Source organism: Macaca fascicularis, chromosome 16 (assembly GCF_037993035.2).
Source record: "Macaca fascicularis isolate 582-1 chromosome 16, T2T-MFA8v1.1".
In the NCBI taxonomy this organism is placed as follows: Eukaryota; Metazoa; Chordata; class Mammalia; order Primates; family Cercopithecidae; genus Macaca; species Macaca fascicularis.
This window is the reverse complement of record NC_088390.1, coordinates 15,078,762-15,102,206: the sequence shown is the minus strand read 5'-3', so window position 1 is coordinate 15,102,206 and position 23,445 is coordinate 15,078,762. Positions and strand designations below refer to the sequence as shown.

The 23,445-nt window shown below is 41.1% G+C and overlaps 1 long non-coding RNA gene across 1 annotated transcript; it reads right to left on the bottom strand.

The window, feature by feature from the left end:
- Positions 1-22,124: 22,124 nt before the first annotated feature.
- On the bottom strand, positions 22,125-23,112 carry LOC102133989 (uncharacterized). The gene is made up of 3 exons (XR_285104.3): positions 22,989-23,112; positions 22,600-22,874; positions 22,125-22,488 (listed from the first exon to the last, which is right to left on the bottom strand). It is a non-coding gene; the product is annotated as an uncharacterized lncRNA (long non-coding RNA).
- Between the last annotated feature and the right edge of the window lie 333 nt (positions 23,113-23,445).

Sequence of the window (23,445 nt, the reverse complement as noted above, 5' to 3'; positions counted from 1 at the left end):
AACATGGTAGGTTTGCCACAGCCTAATCCATTAATCAGTGTTTTGTGTTATACCTGATGTGCTGATGACCATTGCCATTGTTTTTAAATTCGTTAATCTTCAGTCTTTCCTGATCTTAGGTGTTTTTCTTTTTTTGTATGTAGTACACTTGTGTTTCTTTGAGTGAGTGAAGTATAGAAGGAACATTGGCCCTTATTCCTTGGAACAATTCATTTAGTGTGAGTTATTCACTCTCAGCTGTTGCAGTTCCTCCTTTATTTGTTTGTTTTGGGTGTCTGTGTGATGGAGCACTACTGCTGTCTGCTTGTTCTTCAGATGGGTGTTTCTTGCGATGTACTGACATTTGTGTACCTGTCTGAGTTTGGTCCCATGTTTACCTGTAACTTACAGATGTTCTCCACATATATATCCTGCTTTGTCACCCACGTTAGAGTATAGTGGCATGATCATGGCTGACTGCAGCCTCAGACTCATAGGCACAAGTAATCCTCCCACGTCAGTCTCCTGAGTAGCTGGGATTACAGGTGTGTGCCACCACACCTGACTAATTTTTACTTTTTATCTTTTGCAGAGATAGGGTCTCACTATGTTACCCAGGCTGGTCTTAAACTCCTGGGCTCAAGTGAGCTTCCCACCTCGGTTCCCCAAAGTTCTGGGATCCCTTGATGACATATATCTTTTTTTCCCAATACACTCTCATTCACATTTTCCTGTTTTCATATTTTTTTGGAGATGTCAGTGGGAGTTCAGGATGGAGGAGAGGAGGGAATTAAACCAGGGACTCAATGTTACATCTTGAAATGGATTCCCAGGCTGAGGCTATAGGTCCAACTCTTAGTATGGATCCTGACACACAGCAGTAGCCCAGGAGATAAATGCACATTACGTTTCTGGTGAGATGGGGATACTGTTGGACACATTCTAGGCGTTTACTAGAAAAAGTACTCTGGCCAATAGACAAATGAAACAAATAAAGAATAGAAGTATGAGGAAGATGTGGCATCAGAAATGGTAGGAAGTGATAGAATCTGTATAACTTGGAGACTATGTCTAAGTGGCTACATTAGTACTCATTTTATTTTCTATCAATTTTTTCAGTCTGTCCTAATATTCCTAGTAGTATCTTATAGATCTGACTCCTCCACCTTTCTTACCTTTCCCAACTTTTACCTATTCCATTTTTTGCCTATGAGCATTGGATAAATGTCCGGGATTTGTCATCTATTTAATTCAATTTTCTATAGAATCTAATCTTCTGTTTGTAGCCAACATAGTGATTTTTAATCCAGTCATCTTATCTTTTAATGCCCATCTCTCTTGCTTGGAGATGATTTTCTCCTCAGGAATGCTTAATGAGGATTGATAAATTTAATAGGCACTTGAAAATTAAGCCCACAGATTAGCAGTTTTCTAAAACTTTCTGCTCTTTCTTATAGCAAATTTACTTAACAGAGAAGGATTTGCTTCCATTTTTCGGTGAGGTACCATTCTTTGAATGCGATATCTTTTCTAAGTCTTTAAATTTTTCTTTTTTGGTCCTCTTCTTGTAGAGGGAGTTCTTTGCTTTCTTAAGCAATAAGAATGATAATATGTTCTGTCAAAAATTGGTGTGTGTGTGGGGGTTCCTGCCCAAATTCTGTAGTCCCAGATGACAAGAAAAACAGAAAATTTACATTTTGCTATGCATTTATATTAGGCTTTCAGTAGCTTGGGGGTGTGAGTGGATGTTGAGAGGTGATGAGTAGGCAATCACAGCTAGAAAAGTCTCCATTGTGTAGAAGGGTGTCTCTCTATTTATTTTGGCTGAGGCAATGTGAACTCCCATGATGGATTAGGTCAGGTTGAAGTGGGGGGCAGTGGCCTGCACTTTGTGTATCATGGCTCTTTGCCCCACTACCTGCCCTCACTCCTCTGAATTAAGGAGTGTGAGTGAAGTTTTGACAGGATCTTCTCCACTTCGAAGTCCACTCTACTGTTTGATGAGAAAAAAAGTTGTGAAGCAACAAAATCAGACCTATTGTACACTCAATCTGGCAGCAATTTCTCCTAGTTTTATTCACTTCTCAGTGAAAGTGCTTGCATGGGTCATTTCAAATATTGAGGTCATCTAGGAGGGCTAGACTTCTTTATTCTGCTTTTTTCCCCCACCTCACAAAGATGAACCAAAACCTATATTTTTGATTTTTAAAAGAAAGTCTTCTCTTGTACAACCTAAACTAGTTTGTAATAGTGTTTATGAAAAGTTAGAGCCTTGAGACAGTTGCAGATATGAACCTCTCAGGCACAAAACCCTCTCAGACGTGGAATACCCAGATTTAGAGAGGTGGAGCTCATAGCCTTGATGACATTCTGATTTATACTTGGTTGATTTGAACACAACTGAAATTGCAAAACAATTTGTAGCACCATCTCTCTGAATGACAGGCTTTGTGCACGATGTAAGAATCAGTCATGATATTTACAGTCAGGAAACTTAGGCGAACTGATCAATGCTGTAGTCAACAGGCTTGCAGGAAGCTTGAGATCAATCACCACTCCAGCAGAACACCCTCGATCAGAACATTTACCATTCCTGAACTTCAGTTTCTTCATCTACAAAGAGAAAGGGGGGACCCTTAAAATCTCTGAATATTATACACACAGATGCACACACATATATACACACATACATTATATACCTATACATAGTCTTCTTATATATATTCTAAATCTGAAGCAAAATTTCTAAAGAGAGTAATAGTTCCACAATAATGGAAGCAGTAGAAACTGCATTCATTTGGTTGTATAAGTTCTGGAAAGTTTATTTAAAAAGTATTCACATCATCTTGCATAATTAGCCACCTACATATTCTTGGTACCCAGCCTAGTTCGTAAGACATTGTAGAAAGTCAAAATACATTTGATGAATAAATGAATGAACATATATCACCTAATTTTTAATGTTATTTATAGTATCACCCTTACAGCTGGACACCCAGGACCTTGCCCTGTACCTGGAGATTTAACAGGTTCACTCTTTCTCCTCTTGCCACAATCCTCATGGACTGAGGAGTCCCCAAGGCCAAAGGTTCATGTCCACCTACAGCAACCTCCCCACATCCCCACCCCACTAAGCTCCAGGTACCGGACATGGGAAATTATCTGTCAAGACAGCCTCAAACCTGCTTCCAGGGCCTACTAGAGTCTCTTTCTTGGATTTCTGTCACAAAGGTATGCTGTTCTATAGGTGTGCCCACCCCTAAGCACAAGAGGTAACCAAGGCGGCTCACAGGAGTGGAGGTAGAAAGAGTCCTCCTGGCCACAGGAGGCAAGATCTAGGAGTCTCCACTTTACTGTTGCCCCAAATTTGGTAAAAGGAACAGGCTGGGTTATTTCAATCATTAGCTCATTTTACCCTACTTCCCAACTACACTCACACATAATGTTTTAAATTTGAGTTAGAAAGACTCAGTGACCCTTACAACATACACACGAATGAACAGACTATTGCAAGGAAAAATATGTGGTCACTGCTGTAAGCCTTCTACTACACAGTTTCACTCTGGACCAATACATAAGGCAAAGTACAGATTCTGCAACCTAGGGTTGGGTTTGTTTGGGGATCCAATACGGATCTATTATAACAGTTTGTAGGTGTTGATAGAGTGATAGCATTTATTTCCTTTCTAACCCCCTCTCCAAATCTGAGTTAAAAAGAAGCTTTGTTTGCTTGGTTTTCCTGGTGTGGATTTAAAATATTTCCATTTTCCATGCCCATATTAACATTTGACCATCCGTGCGATATGTCAATTTCTATTTTGCCCTTCAAAGGTTAAAACAACACCCACCCTTAGAATTCCCCTCACAAAGCACAAGGAAATCCCTTCTAAGGCACAGCGAACCAGCTAGACTTCATAATTAGCTTCTGTAATAAAGTACTTAATCAGCATAGAAGCCTTTACTAATTACAGCAGGAAGCCAGGGCAGGCGGGTTACCCACAGCTGGGGTGAAGCACAGGCAGAGGTGTCTGTGAACAGGCATCCGCAAGGGTCCAGGTTCACACAAGAGCCCCAGGCCTTAATTAGCCCCAGCAATTAAAAATGAAAACAATCCTCCATTTTCTCATTAAAAGATGAAAGCCCCTCCCCAAGTGCCTTACTCTGAACGATAATTTTGCTTCTGCAAAGACCCCAGCCACTGTAGATTACCAAAGACGATGGTTAGTTCCTGGGCTGCAAGACCTCAGTCACCCTTTTGCTTGCTAGATTTCAGGCACCTCAGCATAATAGGAGATTGATTAGGGTTAATAGACTTATTTTTTACAGGTCAAGACACAAAACACTTTGGGTTGTGGGCGCTCTTGCACATAATATCCGAAGCTATAAATCAAACTGCTTAATGGAAGCCCAGAGCTTTCTGTCTCCGAACTATTGGTAACAACTGACTTTCATTTCTCCCCTGCTACTGTCTCTCTTTCCTCTGCTTCTTCTTGTAAATCCAGCCACAAAATCAGCCTGATAGATGGGAGTAAGAGTTGCGATTTATTTACTCTACGATGTTTTCAGAAACCTAGAGGTGAGGTATGGTTCCTTGGAATTCCTGTGTTTGTTTTACCTCCATTTCTAAGGTAACCAGTGGTTAGCAGCAGCTGTAACAACTGTCAGCACCTGTCAATCTCACCTAGACTTGATGATCAAAAGTAATACAGCTGGATGAAGAGATTTAAAAAATTGAAAATTAAAGAAAACTGATCCTCAGGGGAGAGTTTGAGTATTTACTCTGTGGGACCCAGGGCAGACTGGTAGGTCACTGAGTACATAAGGAATGCAATTGCCATTGGCAAATTATCCAAAGAAGGAAAGCCACCTGCAGAGGGACACTGTTGGAGACTGCCTCTTAAAGTTACTGCAGAAAGAATCACTGAAAGGAAACTGTCTCAACAGGAGGAAATGTCAGAAAATGCTTCCCTAGAAAATGTGAGAAAACATTTAGAAAAGTATCTGGCTATGAAAGTTAAGAACATTTGGGGGAATGTTCTTTGCATCTAATTATCAGTGCTTTCTGCTTCTTTTCTCTTGGTGAGGGATATTCTTAGTCCAAGGATTTTTTTTTTTTTTTTTTTTTTTACCCCTCAAATAGAAAAGAAGCAAAGCTGATTTGGAGATATAAATTGGTTTGGTTTTTCACCAATTTGACAGGATCATTCCAAAGATGAAGCCTTGTTTGATTCTGAAATGTTACTGAGAGATTTACTCTACTGAGGAGCTGAGGACTCACCAAAAATACATTTGATGATATCTGTAAGTTTCTTTGATGATTTGCTCTTTTCTATCCCCATTTTTGCCTGAATCTTTTTTTTTTTTTCTTTTTTCTACTCAAAGCCACAGGGCTCAACCACAAGGAATCAGTAAGTGGGCAGGTTTTCTCAAACTTCATAGAGCTGTTACTCTACCTGGCTTCTAAGGGGAGACCTGGGAGTTGAGAGAATGAGCATAAAATAGTTTAAGTGGAGGTCAGGAGTAGAAAGGGAGGAAAGATTAGGAGGAAACAGGAAAAGGAGAATAATGCACTCAGAATCTGATTTTTGTGTTATGGTACACTAATATGGATTTTCCTCCCTTGTTAAACAACATGGAAATGCTTAGTAGAATCTACACATATCGTTTAATAACAGAAGTAGATGGAAGTCCCTTGATGCCAATAATAATAGATATCTAGTCATAGTACCCCTCTCACCCTCAGCAGCCTCTAGCAGCCTTGCTGAAGGCTGGGGCCATCAGACCTGCGCATGCGGCTGTGAGCTGGGACTAAGGTTTTATTGCCCTAATGGAACTGGAGGAAAGGAGATGTATCTTTGGCATTGCTTGAAGTGGGTGGCTGTAATTGAGATCCCTTCTACATAGCCATGATCCTCAAAGAGCTTCCAAGTTTAGAATAATAATAATAATAATAAACTGTATCTTCTACTTTGCAGACATGGTAAGAAAGCACAGGGTCTGTCTCAGGCTCTAAGTGAATCTTTAAAAATCAGACAATGTCCTTTGAGAAATCTAAATGCCAAGTCTGCACTAAACATGGGTATAAATTCTGAGTTTATATGCATGGTGTGATAATCCCAAACTGAGAAATTAACATAAAGTGGTCCAGAACTCACTGTTCACCTGGGAGAAGCCAATAGGACACTATTCTTATAGAACACCACTCAGACTATTCAAGAAACCTTCAATAATGAGGGTTCATCAAGGAAGAACTCATAATAAGAAAATTACAATACAGGCAAAGAAGCCATGAAAGAGAATTATTAAGGCAGTAGATAGGCGAACTAAAACCCCGAGAATTAGAAACATAGCAAGAAAACCACGTGAAGAAGATTAAAAGGAAGACCTAAGATCATTTCATTGTTTGAAGAAGGCAGAGAGGTTGATAAAACTATGTTGAATAAGTTTGCTAAAAATATAAGGATAATGAACTGAGAAGTACAGAAAGAATGTACAACTTTTGAACAAATCAAAAGAAGAAAACAAAATTCCCACATAATTCAACAAAAAGCAAAAAAGAGGAAAATAAATAGAGAATGGTAATTAAAAAATTAGAAGGTAGTAAAGTGTTCAGATATGCCAGTAGTTCTAAGTGTAAATGTATTACACTGTTTTATTAAATGACAAAGATTCTCACACTGCAATAAAACAATCAAATAAAAAAACTCAATTATAAGTTTTTTTAAGAGATCCATCTAAAATATGATACAAAAATGTTTAAAGTAGTGGCATGAAAAAAGATACAGTGGGCAAAAAAGAAAAGAAGGCTGATATAGTGACTTGAATATCAGACAAAATCAACTGCATTAGAGATAAGGGGAGTCTTTTCTTACAGATAAACACAAGTCACTTGGAAGTTCTAACAATCTTGAATTAGATGGCCTAAAAATATGTAATGCAAAAATTGCCTGAATACAAAGTGAATCCAACATTATAGTGGAAGTTTTAACACATCTCTATGAGTTACTGAAAAATGGAGATAAACATTTTCTAAGGATGTAAATGTTTTACATAATGCATTTATAAAGCTTCATATGATGAACATATTTAGAATGTCCACTCAATATAAAATAATCCATTTCCAATAAAAAAGCATCTTCATATTTTAAGTAAAGAACACTTATAAACATTGTCCATATACTTGATTACAAAGTAAGTCTAAATAAACATCAAGAAAACGATATAACCCAATTTATGTCTTCTAACAAAGATGAAGTAAGATTATAAATTAATGACCAAAAGATAATTTTAAGAAATTCTATTCACTAGGAAGCTAAAAATACTTGTAAATAATTGATGGGTTAAAAAAGAATTCAAATTGATAGTTACAAAATATTAAGAACAATAGAAATTGCAGACAGTTCACACCACAACTTGTACAGTTAAACTGATGTTTATAGGGACATTTGTAACCCTAAATATGATAAATGCTTATATTAAAAACAAGAGACTAAAAATTAACCAATTAAGCATTTGTCCCAAGAAGTTGAAAAAGCAATAGTGGCTACTAGAGGCTAAGAAGAGGATGAAAAGAAGTTGGTAAATGGATACAAAAATACAGTTAGATATAAGGAGTAAGTTCTAGTATTTGATGGTACAGTAGGGAGATCATAATTATTTATTATATATTTCAAAATAGCTAGAAGAGCAGAATTGGAAAGTTCACAACACAAAGAAAAGGTAAATATAAATGTTTGAGGTTGATATTTCAATTACCTGATTTGATCATTATACATTGTACACATGTATCAAAATGTCACATGTACCCCCAAAATAGGCACAACTGTTATATATCAATACGAATAGTATTCATAAACAAAAAACAAAAAGAAGTTGGAAAAACAATAAAAGCATAAACTCTCTAAAAGTAAATGAAAGGCAATAATAAAGATAAAAGCATAAATGAATCAACTAGAAAAACTTACAGAGTTTATTAAAACAATGTAAATGATGTTGATAAATCTGAACCCATAGACAAATGAACATATTCTAATAAAAATAACTATAGTTATTTTCTCAAGAAAATAAGAGAAAGACTGAATGTCCCTATAATGTGCAAAGCCATTAAATTAGTAGCCAGGTTCTACTAAAAATAACAAACATCTAATTGAAATAAAGAGCCAAAAATAAGCTAGTCATCTTTTAAGAATAATAAAGAGAAGCTTGTCTTGAAAGAGAGAGACCAATAGAACAGAATTATATAATTGAACATTGAGAAATAGCTGATACAGGACAGAGAAGGCACTCCAGATTTTCGAGGAAGGGATGAACTGTTCACCAAAGGATGCTGGACTAATTGACTTTGTTAATGAAAACAGTAAAGGTAGATTCCCTCTGGCAATGTCTGGCCTGGAATAGGTGGGATTTGTGGCTGGGGTGTAGAACGTTTAGCTGTATCAATAATATTTTATGTCTTTAAAATAGTATCTAAAATTATATAAATAAATATGACAGAATGGTAACGTTTGTGAAATCCAAATCATAGTACATTGGGGTCTGTAATATTTTCTTTGTACTTAATTGTATGTGGAAATGTGTGTGCCTATACATTTTACATTTATTTGTAGGATATATTATATAATAAATACGTATGTGTAATGCATTTTTTTCTTTTTTGAGATAGAGTTTTGCTCTTGTTGCCCAGGCTGGAGTGCAAGGGCGTAATCTCAGCTCACTGCAATCTCTGCCTCTTACTTTCAAGCGATTCTCCTGTCTCAGTCTCCCAAGTAGCTGGGATTACAGGCGCCCCCCCACCACGCCCATCTAAGTTTGTATCTTTAGTAGAGATGGGGTTTCACCATGTTGGTCAAGCTGGTCTTGAACTCCTGACCTCAGGTAATCCGCCCTCCTCAGCCTGCCAAAGTGCTGGGATTATGTGGCATGAGCCACCACGCCCGGCCGATGCATTCAGTTTTTAAGCCAGCAATTCCAAGTAAGAGACACAAAAAAAAGACCTTTTATGTTTTTTTTTGCTGAGGAGTTTGGACTTCATCCTCAGGGCAGCAGGGAGCCACGAAGGGCTTTTAGATAGGAAGGTAAATGACTGCATCTTCTCGTAGGAAAGATCTCCATGGCTGCAGTGTGGCAAAGGGATAGATGCGGGCAAGGCTGGAGGTGCAGCCGTCACTGAAGTAGCTGTATTTCAGGGCAAAGATTATGGTGCCTGGAACAGGGGAAACAGCAGCGATGATGGAGAGAGGTGGGCTGACTGGAGAGGTGGTAAAAAGAATTTCCAGGCTTTGTGTTTTCTTGGGTGTGTGTGGAGAGGTGGGGAAGAGTCTGGGCTGCTCCCTGGGTCTGGGGCTCAGGACGCTGGTTACCATTCCCTGAGAGAGGCCAGAGGAGTAGGAAGAGTTGACTGAGTGAAAACTGGAATTGAAATTTGAATGTGCTTTGTTAGAAGTGTCCTGCTGTATCCAAGTGTAGGGTTATTAGGTAGGTATTCCTTTATTTTTATTTTTATTTTTTTGATCTCACTCTGTTGGCCAGGCTGGAATACAGTGGCATGATCTTGGCTCACTGCAACCTCCACCTCCCAAGTTCAAGCGATTCTCCTGCCTAAGCCTCCCAAGTAGCTGGGATTAACAGGTGCGTGCCACCATGCACAGCTAATTTTTGTATTTTTAGTAGAGACCAGGTTTCACTATGTTGGCCAGGCTGATCTCGAACTCCTGACCTCAGGTGATCCGCCTGCCTTGGCCTCCCAGAGTGCTGGGATTACAGGCGTGAACCACTGCGCCTGGCCCCAAGTAGGTATTCTTGATGATGGACTCCTGTTTTAACTAACGCTTGTCTTAGAATTTTAGTAATCTAGCATGGCTTGAGTCTTCATCTGTAATCTAGAAATTTTGTATTTGTAATTCACCACTGTCAAGTAACAAAGTCTCTTTCACTAGCTTAGAACCTTCAAAAGACATAACAAATCAGAAATTAACTTTTGAATAAAATATAACCATAAGGTACTTCTTTAATTATTTAACAAATTTAATGTCTTGTCCGATTTTCTTCTAATTTGTCTGTCATTGGTCTAACGATGTTAACTGTCTAAAATGCTGTATAAACGTAAAAATTATTATATCTTAACAAAATTATACACGAAAAGGTTAATTTGACCCAATGAATGATAAACACATGCCACTTTAACAGGTTTGAAGCAGGTTTCATCAGTTACTCTCATTGATTATAATGATTACTCAGGCCAACTAATACTTTAGTTTTTCTTTTTGAAGTTATTTCTCTGATATTGAGGAGACACTATATTTTTAGACCAAGAGGGACTGTAAAGAGGTGTAACTCATCATTGCCCAAGCTACTCTTAGTGGACATCTTCAAGATGTTGACAGATCTTCCATTAAAAAAATGTAAAGGGTAATGTGGCAAAGTAAGTTTGGGTAATGACAAACCATCCTCCCTCTTAAAAATCCATCTGTGAAGAAATATGTTGTATTTTGTTTGATGTGGCATAATGACATCTCCCATCTCACAACATTCTTTTCCATGGAATACCACAGTAACATTCTGTGGAAGGTCTAAATGGTACCCTGGCACACGAATACTCCCCAGGACGCAGAGGTAAGTTCATCTCACAGGTGAGGACAGGAAAGTGAGGCGTCTGTCTGTGTGCTTTCTCCAGGTTATGGTGCTGGCTCAAGCTAAACCAAAGCCAAGATCCAGGCCTCCTGGATCCCCAATTCAACAACCTTCTACTGCACACAGTAGCATTGTCCGTTTTGACAGATAGTGTGGGTGGTGGTGACTTCTTTTCTTTCTCACATGTTCACATTTCCATCATTGAGAGAAAGGGAGATTGACTCAGACTCAGCAGGGGCCAAAGCTCCCTGCTTGCCCCCTCCCACACCTACAGTCCAGGGCTGAGGCTTTTCTGAGCTCCCTGCCTGGAAGGTGGGGAACCTATGGGTGAGGAGCCCACATTGTGTGCTGGGGAGTTCAGGGGCTCCTGGAGGAGGCCCAGCAAGGTTACTCTCCTGAGAGCACAGGACTCGGAGCAGGGAGAACGGCTGAATAAGACCCACATCTAGGTTTCAGACAAAATGTAGAACTGCCTTGGAGGTTGTGCACTGCACAACTGTACATGGTGTGAGAACACCAGGAATTCCAGTTCCCTAGCCCGTGGGACTCCGGATGGTGAGAAACATCAGAGAAAACAACCAAGTTCAAAATTTTATGCTCCAGAGCCAGTTAATGCAATAAAAATAAGGGCTATAACTTCCTAAGCATTTAGTGAAAGACTGGCCCCATTTAATATTTCAACATCAAAATAACCTTTGGAATAGATATTTTCACCCCTGTTTCACACTTAAGAAAACTGAGGTCCCGAATGATATGCTCTCAATATTTCTTTTTAACTTTCTCATATCTTATATATTCCATATTGTATTTTTCCACATATTATCTAGTCATAATAACTATCACTCATTGAGAAAGAGCATTATACACTTTGCATATATTAGTTCATTTACTCCCTAAAACTACTCTGTAAAGAAAGTACTGATAGTGTTTGCATTTTCAAGGTGAGCAAACTGAGGCCAGAGAGGCTGGTAGCTTACCTAAGATCAAATAGGCAGTAACAGAAGAGCCAAGAATTTAACTCAGACCCCATCACTTACGCAGTGGACTCACATGGCATGGCAATTCAGGCATGAGTAAGCTCCCAGACTTCGCTTATTAACACAAAAATGGAAAATGACTTCATTCAACTAGGACAAGTCAAGGGTTGGCACGGTAGGCAGGGGCAAGGTAAGGAGAGGCGTTCACCCTGTCTGTGTCCTGTAAACTTGCTTTTTAGTCTGCTCACTTAAAAAGGAATTGCTGCCGGGTGCGGTGGCTCACGCCTGTAATCCCAGCACTTTGGGAGGCCGAGACGGGCGGATCACGAGGTCAGGAGATCGAGACCATCCTGGTTAACACGGTGAAACCCCATCTCTACTAAAAATACCAAAACAAAATTAGCCGGGCGTGGTGGCGGGCACCTGTAGTCACAGGTACTCTGGAGGCTGAGGCAGGAGAATGGCGTGAACCCGGGAGGTGGAGCTTGCAGTGAGCCGAGATCACACGACTGCATTCCAAAAAAAAAAAAAAAGAAAGGAATTGTTGACTTTTCTGTTTGAATCGAAGTCAGCAACTACCTTCTCCTTTGTGTCTGCATTTGGAGGTTGTGGGCTTTCTCGGGATCCCCCAGAGAGGTACTTCATTGCAACACAAGAGGGAAGTATGGACTTTGTGAGAGGTTGAAATCTAAATGCAATTTATTTTTTCTTTACTTTTCTCAATACTCTTCTAATATATATATTTTTTAAATTCCAATTCAGCTGCAGACGTTGCCAGCGGAAGCAAGTGTTGGCTGTGATGGTGTCTTTTCTTTACGTGACACATTCATTAGAAACAAGGGACAAGTGGTTGCTGGAAGCAAGACCATCGTTTCTCTTAAAAAGTAGGACTCACTAGTACCATTTGTGGTGCAAGTAGGAAATGTGGATGCCTTTTCTTTATCTGACAAAGTGTTTTGCTTCATTTGCTCTTAAAAATCCCTCTCTTTTAGCTCCTATCCATGTCTCCTCCTGGCCCAAACCATAAGGCAGCTTCAGAGAACTAACACTAGAAGGTTCCCTTTCTAGTCTGTTGGGCCAGAATGGGCATCCCGGTTCAACAGCCACTTTATCCACATAAAGGCAGCATCTAATGTCCAAAGGTGCTCATTGTCTGTAGCTATCTTATTTTAGTTCCTACATGTTCGAGGCGCATAGGGAAACGAAGTGTATCACAAGAATATCCGCCATTGTATTAACCATGCATGAAATCAGTCCCTGTTTCAACACCCTTCCCAGTTTAACTTTAGGAATGGATCTGTTGCCCTGCTTATTGGAAATTGACTTCTTGCATGGTTAATACATGCATGAAATGGTTAATACAGTTGTATACACTACAAATGTGTTTTGAAGCAAAGTTGCAAAATTTGCCAAATATCCAGGACTTGATCAAGTCAATGAACTCCCGGAATGAAGCAAAGCCACTGATACATGAGTATCTAAAATATTTAAACCAGTTAACAACTGAAGAAATGAAAACAAGCAAGGATAATATCATGGAAGGACTTCCTTAGAAAATGATTTAAATATGAATCCATTTGAAAAGGTAGATCATTGAGAACATTGATGAAGCCCTTGAATACGTTTGCAAAGAAAAAATGAACAACTCTTTTAAAAATCACGTTAAGCATTGGGTGAGGAAGTCTTGGCATGCTACCTTTCAGTTTTTTAAGGGGAAATTATACCCCCTAAACCTACAAATCAAAACTTGATATATTCTTTGTTCTAAGAAATACATCATTATATAATTTTAAACTAAATTGTTAAATATAGAATAAAATTAATTACTTTATTTTTCTATTGACTACATGAGTTTAGGCTCTGTTAAGTGGATTCATGGCTTGTAGCCTGTTTGTGGGGTCCAAACCCCTCAGATAAAGAGATATCAGGAAGGGGTGTGATGCCTAGAGAAGTCTGTGGATGTGTGGCAGGGTAGATATGGGAACAGAGGGGATACCATCTTCATATGTAGGCACTGACAAAGCAGTCAACCTACTTCCTGATATCTTTGCCATTCTGGTAGATTCATGGAAATTTAATTCCAGGTGCTTTCCCTGGAAGCTGCTGTGATGAGAAACTCAGGAATGTGTAAGTCAAATTGACTCATGTCATCACATATCCACAGAGCATGATACTGGCCCTATCCTGGCAGAGACCCTATTAGTATCCTTGAACTCACCAGAAGAATGCAGTCTTCAGAAGGTGATCTCAGTTATTTTGTGGAGAAGGACAATAGAGCTTTTGAAGAAGGAAGAATCCTATTTTTCTATAGATAGAATCCATATTTTAAATCTATTTCATTATCAACTTGGGAATCGAAGATATCACACAAAAGGTATATTGAAATGTTTTTCTTTTTTCCTTCTTTCCTACCTCATTCCTTCAACCATCCCTGTCTTCCTTTCTTCCCTCCCTCCCCGCCGTCTCTTTCTCTCCTTCCTTCTTTTCTTCCTTCTTTCAGATCAAATGGCATAATGACACAAGATTAAGCAAGTCTTCCAAAGGTTTATAAAGAAGTCCTTAAAGGTTGACTTGACATCAGTTTTCAAAGTATTTAGGGGACGGTTCATGGAGAGTATGTTCACACCAGCAAATAAGTGGACTTATTCTTATTTTCCAATGAGATAAGAGCACACAAAAAAAGAGCACCAGTGACTTCGAGTTGCTGAAAAAGAAATGTCTCAGTAATGACTCATGCTCCTTAATGAAGAGTAAACGAGGAACTAATAGTGCTGGCATTCATACAGTTCTTTTGAATTCACAAATTGCTTCCACATTCACTTCTGTTGTAAACCCATTCCAATCCCATGAGGCGGGACAGGCAGAAATGTTTAGCCATTTCACACACATGGCAGGGGCACACGGGACACAGGAGTCTCAGGCTGCCTGTGTGGTGCTGTGTGCCCGACTCCTTGCAGGGTACTCCCAGGTATGACTCTCTGTCCTCCCAGAGGATCAGGGTTTCTCGATTTCACTAAAGGCTGCCCTTTGCCAATGCTGAAATCCTTGTTCTGAAGATCTTCTGGTCTTCACAAGAAGATCCTGGCTGGGTATTTCCTTGCAGCCCATGTGTACCAAGTAACCCTTTGCATGATGGGATTAGTGGTTTCCTGGGTTCCCCCAACTGAGGCAGGCAGGGTAATCTGAGTAGAAGTACATCTCCTGATTCAGCGAGAAGTCTAAAGGAGCTTCGAGTTCCCAAATATCCTTACTGAATGGGGTGCAGTCCAACTCTTTCCATCACTCCAGCAGGACCTCAACTCCCTGCCAGCCCTAAGGATTTGTAGTTCTACACATTTACACAGGGGCTGCAGGGAAGGACAGACATACAGAAATGGGATGTGCACTCCTCCTGTGCTTTAAATGCATAGAAACCGGGATTCTGATTCTGTAACTGAACCAAATGCAATCATTCTGAGGCAGAGGAGGGGGAATGCAAGCATCCTACAGCTCAGTTTTCTGTGTGTCTGAGCGTCTGAGCGAGAGAGAAAGGGAGGGCTCTTCTTTCATAGCACCTGTAGGTGAAGATAACTTGAGAGGTTTTTGAAAAAGTATGGAAGTGATCATCTCAACCAAGAGAATGCTGGAGGAACCACATCCTGGTTTTCTGTTAGGAGCAAGGAGAGACTAAAATAGTTCAAAATTAGCCATAGATTTTCCCTCCAGAGACTACAGTTTGACTTTATTTATTTTTATTTTGTTATTATTTATTCGTCTTTAAAGGTAAGGTCTTGCTATGTTGCCTAGGCTGGTCTCAAACTCCTGGCCTCACGTGATCCTATTGCCTTGGACTCTCAAAGTGCTGGGAGTATGGGTACAAGACACCACATCTGGCCTACAGTTTGACTTTAGATTCGTGTTAAGATCTTTCAGCTTAAGTAAATTCATATTTCCAGTGACATTCGTTATACTCCTTATGCTGGTCATTTATCTTAATATTTGATTTCAAATAATTTTTTGACACTTCCCTTGCTCTGCTCTGTATTGCAGCTATATTTAATGAGAGATGTTGAAGAGAGATTGGAGGGTGGCAGGCAGGTAGAATCCAGGGTATTTTTCCCTCTTTGCCGCTTCCCAGACAGTGCGTCTGTCTTTTCTTTCATGCTCCAGCTTTGTTCCAGTTTCTGCAGGACCTGAGCTTCAGTAATACCACCTTCTTTGTCCCTCCAGACACAGAGATTGTAGTGGCTTCCTGAACTTGTATTTCTGGTCTACCACTACCTCTATGACAAATCCCTTGATTGAATTCCTACTGTTCGAATATACAGAGTAGTTTCTTTTTCCCCAATGAAGCAGCTCGGAGTCCCTGAGTAAGAAGTGGCAGCCAAATGTGATAATGAATGAAGAATCATTTTACAGGCATTGAGACTAAGAAAAAAAAAAGTTTTATTTTCTAAAACTTACAGATGAAAGGTGACTGTCAGCTTTCTACAGATGTGAGTTCCTGCAGAATAAACGTACTTGGGGGTCATGGATGACCTAGAAAGGAAGAAGCTTCATAAACTCCTCTTGAGTATCTGAAATGAAATAGAAGTCATAACCTCAACACTATTCTTAGATTACTGGTGGAAAGATACATTCAGAAAAGAATATACCCTATGTCTACCCCAAGTATACTTATCTGGAAAAACTGTTTTTCTCTCATTAGTGTCAAGAAACAAAAACTGGTGCACTAACTGCTTTAGTGAGAAGGTTCGGAGATCACAGAAGTTTGTATAACAGCTCGGGGAGGCATATCTAGAGAAGGAGGTAGAGGAGATAAAAATCTTATCACTTAGCCAGGTAAAAAGAGACAAGAAGAGCAGTGGCCAACCAGGATTGTGTGCCTTGGGGGATCTAATATCAGGAAGTATACATATATACATACCTGAGTTCCTCAGGTACTCTTGTTGAAATGGGGGAAGGATCCACCTAAAAAGGCTGCAGACCTCCATAAGGGGGGAGATACAACTTCAAGAGAAAAAAAAATGGAGAAAGAAAGGCCAGGGAAAAGGAAACGAGGTGAGTCCTCTTTTCTTGTTAATGTAGCTGTAGAAGATGGCGCCATTTCTGGTATGGCTCGGGAAACTCCCACTGGACAGATCCTCCTGAACATCTTCACTATAGCTTTTAGAAAAATTACAGAAAGCAGTTCACTGAAGTAACTGCCAAAATAGCTGATTCTAAAGGGGAGTTGGCACTTGGAGGAAGGAAATGGCACCCAGTGAGTTTCCAAGGCTTCTAGTCTGTGAGTACGCTAGATCAGTGTCATGCTCATGCAGATTGACTGAATTCCAAGAGAAAACCCACAATCTCTCTGGCCCCAAAAACCAGAGAACAGAATTTGGGATAACTACTGCCACTAGACAGGAAGAGGGATGGCACATGGAATTCAAGAAAAGAGAGAACCAGAGAGAAGAAGTCCAAATTTTACACATAAACTCTGCCCATATCTCTGGCTAACCCCCTCAACTAGGTATGTATGGTTGACTCAATGCTGCTTACGTATAAAAGAACTGAACTGAAATTTGAGATGCTACCCAAGAGACCTAATCTGCAACTTGAGCAACCAAGTATATTGCCTATTGAAAGGGACAATTTACATACTTTGGAAGAATATAACAATCCAGAGTCACCACAACATAATATTCACAACATCCAGGATATAATTACAAATTACTCAATACATAAAGAAACAGGAAAATTTAATCTATTCTTAAGAGAAAACACAGCAATGAGTCCAACCTTAAGAGAACTCAGAAGTTGGGATTCACAGATGAGGATTTTAAAGCAGTTATAACTATGCTCAATGCTGATATACAAATAATCAATAAACAGAAAGGAAATCTCAGCAGACAAATAGAAACTATTAATAAAAACCACAAGTTAAATTCTAGAACCAGAAATACAATATCTGAAATTAAAAAAAAAAAAATCACTGGATGGGCTTCATGAAAGTGAATGAGGAAAGCATCAGTGACTCTAAAGATACATTAATAAAAATTCCAGTCTGAAAAATAAAAGGAGAAAAAGATTAAAAAATAAAAACGGAGGCTCAGTGACCCACAGACAATGTCATAAGGTTTAACCTACATGTGACTGGAATCCCGGAAGAAGAAGAGGGAGATAATAGGGCAGGGGAAAAAAAAAATTAAAAAACTAGGCCCGGCGCAGTGGCTCACACCTGTAATCCCAGCACTTGGGGAGGCCGAGGCAGGCGGATCAACGAGGTCAGGAGATAGAGACTATCCTGTCTAACACGGAGAAACCCCGTCTCTACTAAAAAATACGAAAAATTAGCCGGGCGTGGGGGCGGGCGCCTGTAGTCCCAGCAACTCCGGGGGCTGAAACAGGAGAATGGCGTGAACCCGGGAGGCGGAGCTTGCAGTGAGCTGAGATCGTGCCACTGCACTCCAGCCTGGGAGACAGAGCGAGACTCTGTCTCAAAGAAAAACAACAACAACAACAACAACAACAACAACAACAAAAACATAAAACAAAGACTAATGGCTGATAATTTCCTAAATTGGTTAAAACACATAAATTTACAGACTCATAAAATCAGCAAACATCAACCAAGATAAATATACTTACAGAAAAAGGCATAGAAACAGAGGTAAATGAATCTTCTACTCTCTCTTTTTTTTTTTTTTTTTTTTTGAGACAGTCTTACTCTGTCGCCCAGGGCTGGAGAGCAATGACATGATCTCCGCCCACTGGAACCTCCTCCTCCCGGTTCAAGCAATTCTCCTGCCTCAGCCTCTTGAGTAACTGGGATTACAGGTACCCGCCACCATGCCTGGCTAATTTTTGTATTTGTAGTGGAGATAGGATTTCACCATGTTGGTCAGGCTGGTCTGGAACCCCTGACCTCGTGATCCACTCTCCCTGGCCTCCCAAAGTGCTGGAGTGCTGGGATTACAGGTGTGGGCCACTGTGCCCAACCCAATGCATACTTTTGAGGACGACAAAGAGAGGAAATAACTTTCTTTCTTTTTTTTTTTTGAGACGGAGTCTCGCTCTGTCGCCCAGGCTGGAGTGCAGTGGCGCAATCTTGGCTCACTGCAAGCTCCGACTCCCGGGTTCACGCCATTCTCCTGTCTTAGCCTCCCGAGTAGTTGGGGCTACAGGCGCCCACCACCACGCCCGGCTAATTTTTTTGTATTTTCAGTAGAGACGGGGTTTCACCGTGTTAGCCAGGATGGTCTCCATCTCCTGACCTCGTGATCTGCCCGCCTCGGCCTCCCAAAGTGCTGGGATTACAGGCGTGAGCCACCGAGCCTGGCCGGAAAGAACTTTTTAAGGGAAATTCATTTGGGTACTTTTTTTTTCTTTCTTTCCAGACGGAGTCTTGCTCTGTCACCCAGGCTGGAGTGCAGTGGCACCATCTCGGCTCACTGCAACCTCTGCCTCCCGAGTTCAAGCAATTCTCCTGCCTCAGCCCCCCAAGTGGCTGGGATTACAGGCGCCAGCCACCACGCCTGGCTAATATTTGTATTTTTAATAGAGACGGGGTTTCACCATGTTGGCCAGGCTGGTCTCAAACTCCTGACCTCATGATCTTCCCGCCTTGGCTTCCCAAAGAGCTGGGGTTACAGGCGTGAGCCATCGCGCCCGGCCGGGACTTTTTATAGAATTAAAGAACACTAATAGCTGGCCTAAATGCATCCTTCATTCCAGGTTCAGATGGGATGAGCTATTGAACTGCCTACGGCCTTTGATTGTTGCATCCAGGACTCCTTTCTTGGGCCCTGTGCTTTAGGGAAACCTATGTTTTGTTTTGTTTTGTTTTGTTTGAGACGGAGTTTTGCTCTTCTTGCCCAGGCTGGAGTGCAATGGCCCAATCTCCACTCACTGCAATCTCCGCCTCGCGGGTTAAAGCGATTCTCCTTCCTCAGTCTCCTGAGTAGCTGGGATCACAGGCATGCACCACCGCGCCCAGCTAATTTTGTATTTTTAATATTTTTAGTGGGGACGGGATTTCTCCATGTTGGTCAGACTAGTCTCGAACTCCTAAGCTCAGGTGATTTGCCCGCCTCGGCCTCCCAAAATGCTGGAATTACAGGCGCGAGCCACCACGCCTGGCCTGGGAGACCTATTTTAACTTTGGCATCCCAGTCTTCTCCTTGTGAAGTGAGGAGATTGGGGCCCAGGGGAGTCCCGCTCAGAGCTATGCTGCTCTTTCTAGACCCCACTTCAGGCACTGGGGTATTAGGTTCCCTAAGAAAATGGCCTCAACCCCATTTCCAAAGACTGCAAGGGCTTCTTTTCCAAGTCTGTTTAGCAGAGAGTGATCCAAGGGGCTGCTGTTAAGAGGGGTGCTGGGGAAAGGGTGTGAACAGGACTTGAGCATGTGGGTTGAGGTGCTTACACACTAACGAGGGGTGGGAACATCATTTGTATTCCTTCTCTGGGTCACGCAAATATTAGGGACAGATATACATGGAGCATATTTGCTATCATCTCAGGGGAGTGAAGGGAAGTTACAGAGAAGCTCGGTAACGTAGTAAGAGGCAGATGTGGAATTTGTATACATTGCTAGGCTCAAATCTTGGGATTTTAAAAAAATCCGTTCTAATCTTTCATTTAACAGTTATTCTTATTCTTCCTCCCACCCCTGCTTTGAAGTGGCTAACAGATGTGTAAGCACATGCATTGTGTAAGGCACAATGGTGGCTGCAGTCGTCATTGTGGTCATTGTGGTGTGCCATCCAGACCCCCTTTCATTTAAATACTTACTGCTTCAGCTGCTGGGCTTGTTGTCAGCACCCAGTATCCAGCTGTTAGCACTTCCAGATTGCCTCAGTTGCGGAAGGATCCCTCACACAAATACATGCCCCCATCCCTGGGATAGTTCACATCCAGTGACTGGTAGATGCAGGATACAGGCCTGGTGATCTCAGCCTTACTAGGATAACGCTAAATTTTCTCCAGAGCTCCCCATAGGGTAGGCTGAGGCTGTCATTTGGATTTGGCCTTCATTGTCATGAATTTGCTCACAGTTTCCTTCTGACCATTCCTGCTTTCTTCCCCTTCCTTCTACAGAACTTGATACGAATGATATTATTTAATAAATATTCTGCATGCTAACCTGTATCTGCTTTCTGGAAAATCCAACTACAATAGTGATCCTTACATAAGATGCAGTTAAACTGATCTCTGTTCCCAGTACCTTTCCCAGTGGGGAAAGTGGGGCATGAATCTAAGTTACAACAGTATTAGATACATGTAGTAAGAAGTGGGGGATGTGGAATCACTGTAAGGCATGATTAGCATATTAGGGATGCCAATCCCTTCTTCCATGCCCTTACACCTCCTCTTTAGAGAGTCTGATCTTTCTACATCCCTGGAAGGAACAGTCAAAGGTGCCATGTACTCATGTACCTTCTTTCGCAGTTGACTTGTCACAGGGTGGACATCAGACCCAGGGGAAAACAACCTATTAGCTTTTCCTCCAAGACATTCGAAATTGAGACATAGTGAGAACCTACTCAGTTTCCACCGGACTCTGGAATCGATGAAACAAACAAACCACCAGACATACACAAAATCCAGAGAGCAGATGTGAAGAGAGCAACGACAACGAGACAGATATGAATAGAGAGGCAGACAAGTGAGAACGGGGTGTTCCAGAGATGGACAGAGTAACTTCCATTCCTGATTTTCTGGTTTCTCTTCCTCCAATTTCATATGAGACCTGGCTGCATTTTTTGCCTTAGGTTCTGTGAGTTAGGCCTGTATTCTTTTAATTCAACACATTTAGCTTTTTTGGCTGAAGAGGTCTGTTTCTTAGAATAATATTGGAGTAAGACAATCATAATGGGGAGGGATTTGAATTGGGAATTGCTGGAAACGAGATTTCAATATGGGAAGATGAAAGGATCTTGGAATTCAAGGCAAGGAAAGCATCACACATAAAGGTGCTGAAACACGTACTTGTTGGACATATTTGGCACATGAGGAATGAGCCAGCTTGGTCAATATGGGTTGAACAGAAAGCAAAATAACAGGATAAACACTTGGAAGACTGATGGGAAAGCTTTGATTAATCGATGGAGCTGGCCTGGATTTAAAAAATCTGTTTATTCTTTTTAGAAATTCCCAAAGGCTACAGAAGACAGAGAATAAGGGTAGAAAGCAGTAAAAGTCAGCTGTTGGAAGAAGTGAGAAAATAAAAACAGGGCAATGGTGTGTTATATGCGGCAGGGTAATAAGAAGAGATGAATGAAAATGGGCAGCGAAATAAAAGGAATCAATGGGGTACTAGCAGGGAATCTGGGCTTCCTGCTGAATGATAGGGGGGAATAGGCTGTTTCTTAGGCACAACATTACATTTGCCACATGTGGCTGCACAGGCTGGGCCCTGCCGACTCCAAGGAAGGACTCCCCTTTACAAAGACTTCAAGTGAATGGTGCCCCTGGGCTTGTGCAATAGGGGTGGCCTTGCTCCTAAGTCATAACTCTGTGTATCCACTCAACATCTTTCAATTGATGGCCATAAAAGTCCCAATTCAAACTGGTTTTTAAAACAGGGGGACTTTATTGTCTCATTTAACTGAAGAGTGAAGAGGCATACGGGCTTTGGGGGTGGATTCAGAAGTCCACACCATCAGTGCTCTCTGGCTCCAGACCTCTTTGATCCTTTCAGAGCAGCTCTTCTCTGTATGTCAACTCTATCCTCCGGTTAGGTCCTTTGATGGCCAAAATGGCTTTAGTAGTCTCAGATCCAATTTCTTTATAACTCTCCCTACACAAAAGAATAGAATCTTCTTCAATGATTTCTCCAAACCCTGATTAAGTATCTCCTCACGTCTCATGGACCTAAATTAGGTCTTGTTCATCCAAGTAGTGTACAGATGAATATCTAGCAATTCCCTCTCCCTGTCTCTCTTTCTCAAATAAGAAAAAGAAAAAGAAAAGAGGTAAAAATGAAAAAAAAAAAAAAAAAAAAACCCTGATACGCAGCGTTTGATTTTTATGGCACAAACTCTCTCACCATGGCTGATTTCAGACTACCAATGTGATGTCCCTGGACCCAGCGTGGGGTAGAGGGGGCCGCAGTGGACTCTGAAGCCCCTGGGAGCTGGTTCCAGCAATCTGCTAGATCTGTCTCTCAACCAGTTCCTGTGAATAGGTAGATAAGCCCTGCTGATTGGCTGAGGGAAATCAAGGGTGGCTGTCGAAGATGGCTGGGGTTAGTTCCATTCTTCCACATGTAAGGTAGGGATGGAGAAAGTGGAGAGCAGTTGGCCAATTGAGAAATGTCTGGTACTGTTGAAGTTAATGCAGGAAGATGAGGATGGAAGGTAAACTGTTGGAGAGAGGAAGGCAGATAACAGAACGAGATGTAGAAAAGGAGTCAAAGATAACAATTGGGTGGCTTACACAGAGCACGAAGCATGGGGGACAATGAAGAGCAAAGTTAAGGAGTAAGGACAGATTGACTAAAGTATTCATCTTTGCACTAAGGTATTCATCTAAGCTCTCTACAGTTTGGCCCCAGTTCATTTTCCAGGTCTATTTGGGAGGCAGTCTAGTGTCATGGGGACTAGTCTGATGATCTTGGGTGAGTTTGGGAAGCAATTCTGAACCTTTGCTCTCCTCAGAGCTTCATGGGGTGTTGTGAAGATTAACTCAGCCTTTGAGGGGGTGTAGGGCATAATGGCCACAAATGAAGTCTCTGGGGCTGGGCTGCCTCACTCAAACTCCAGTTCTACCAGTTATTGTCTGTGGGACCTTGGGCAAGTTGATTAAAGTCTGCACCCCAGTTTTTGCATCTGTAAAATGAAGACTACCATAGTATTTGTCTCTAAGGTTGTTATGAAGATTATATGAGTTAATA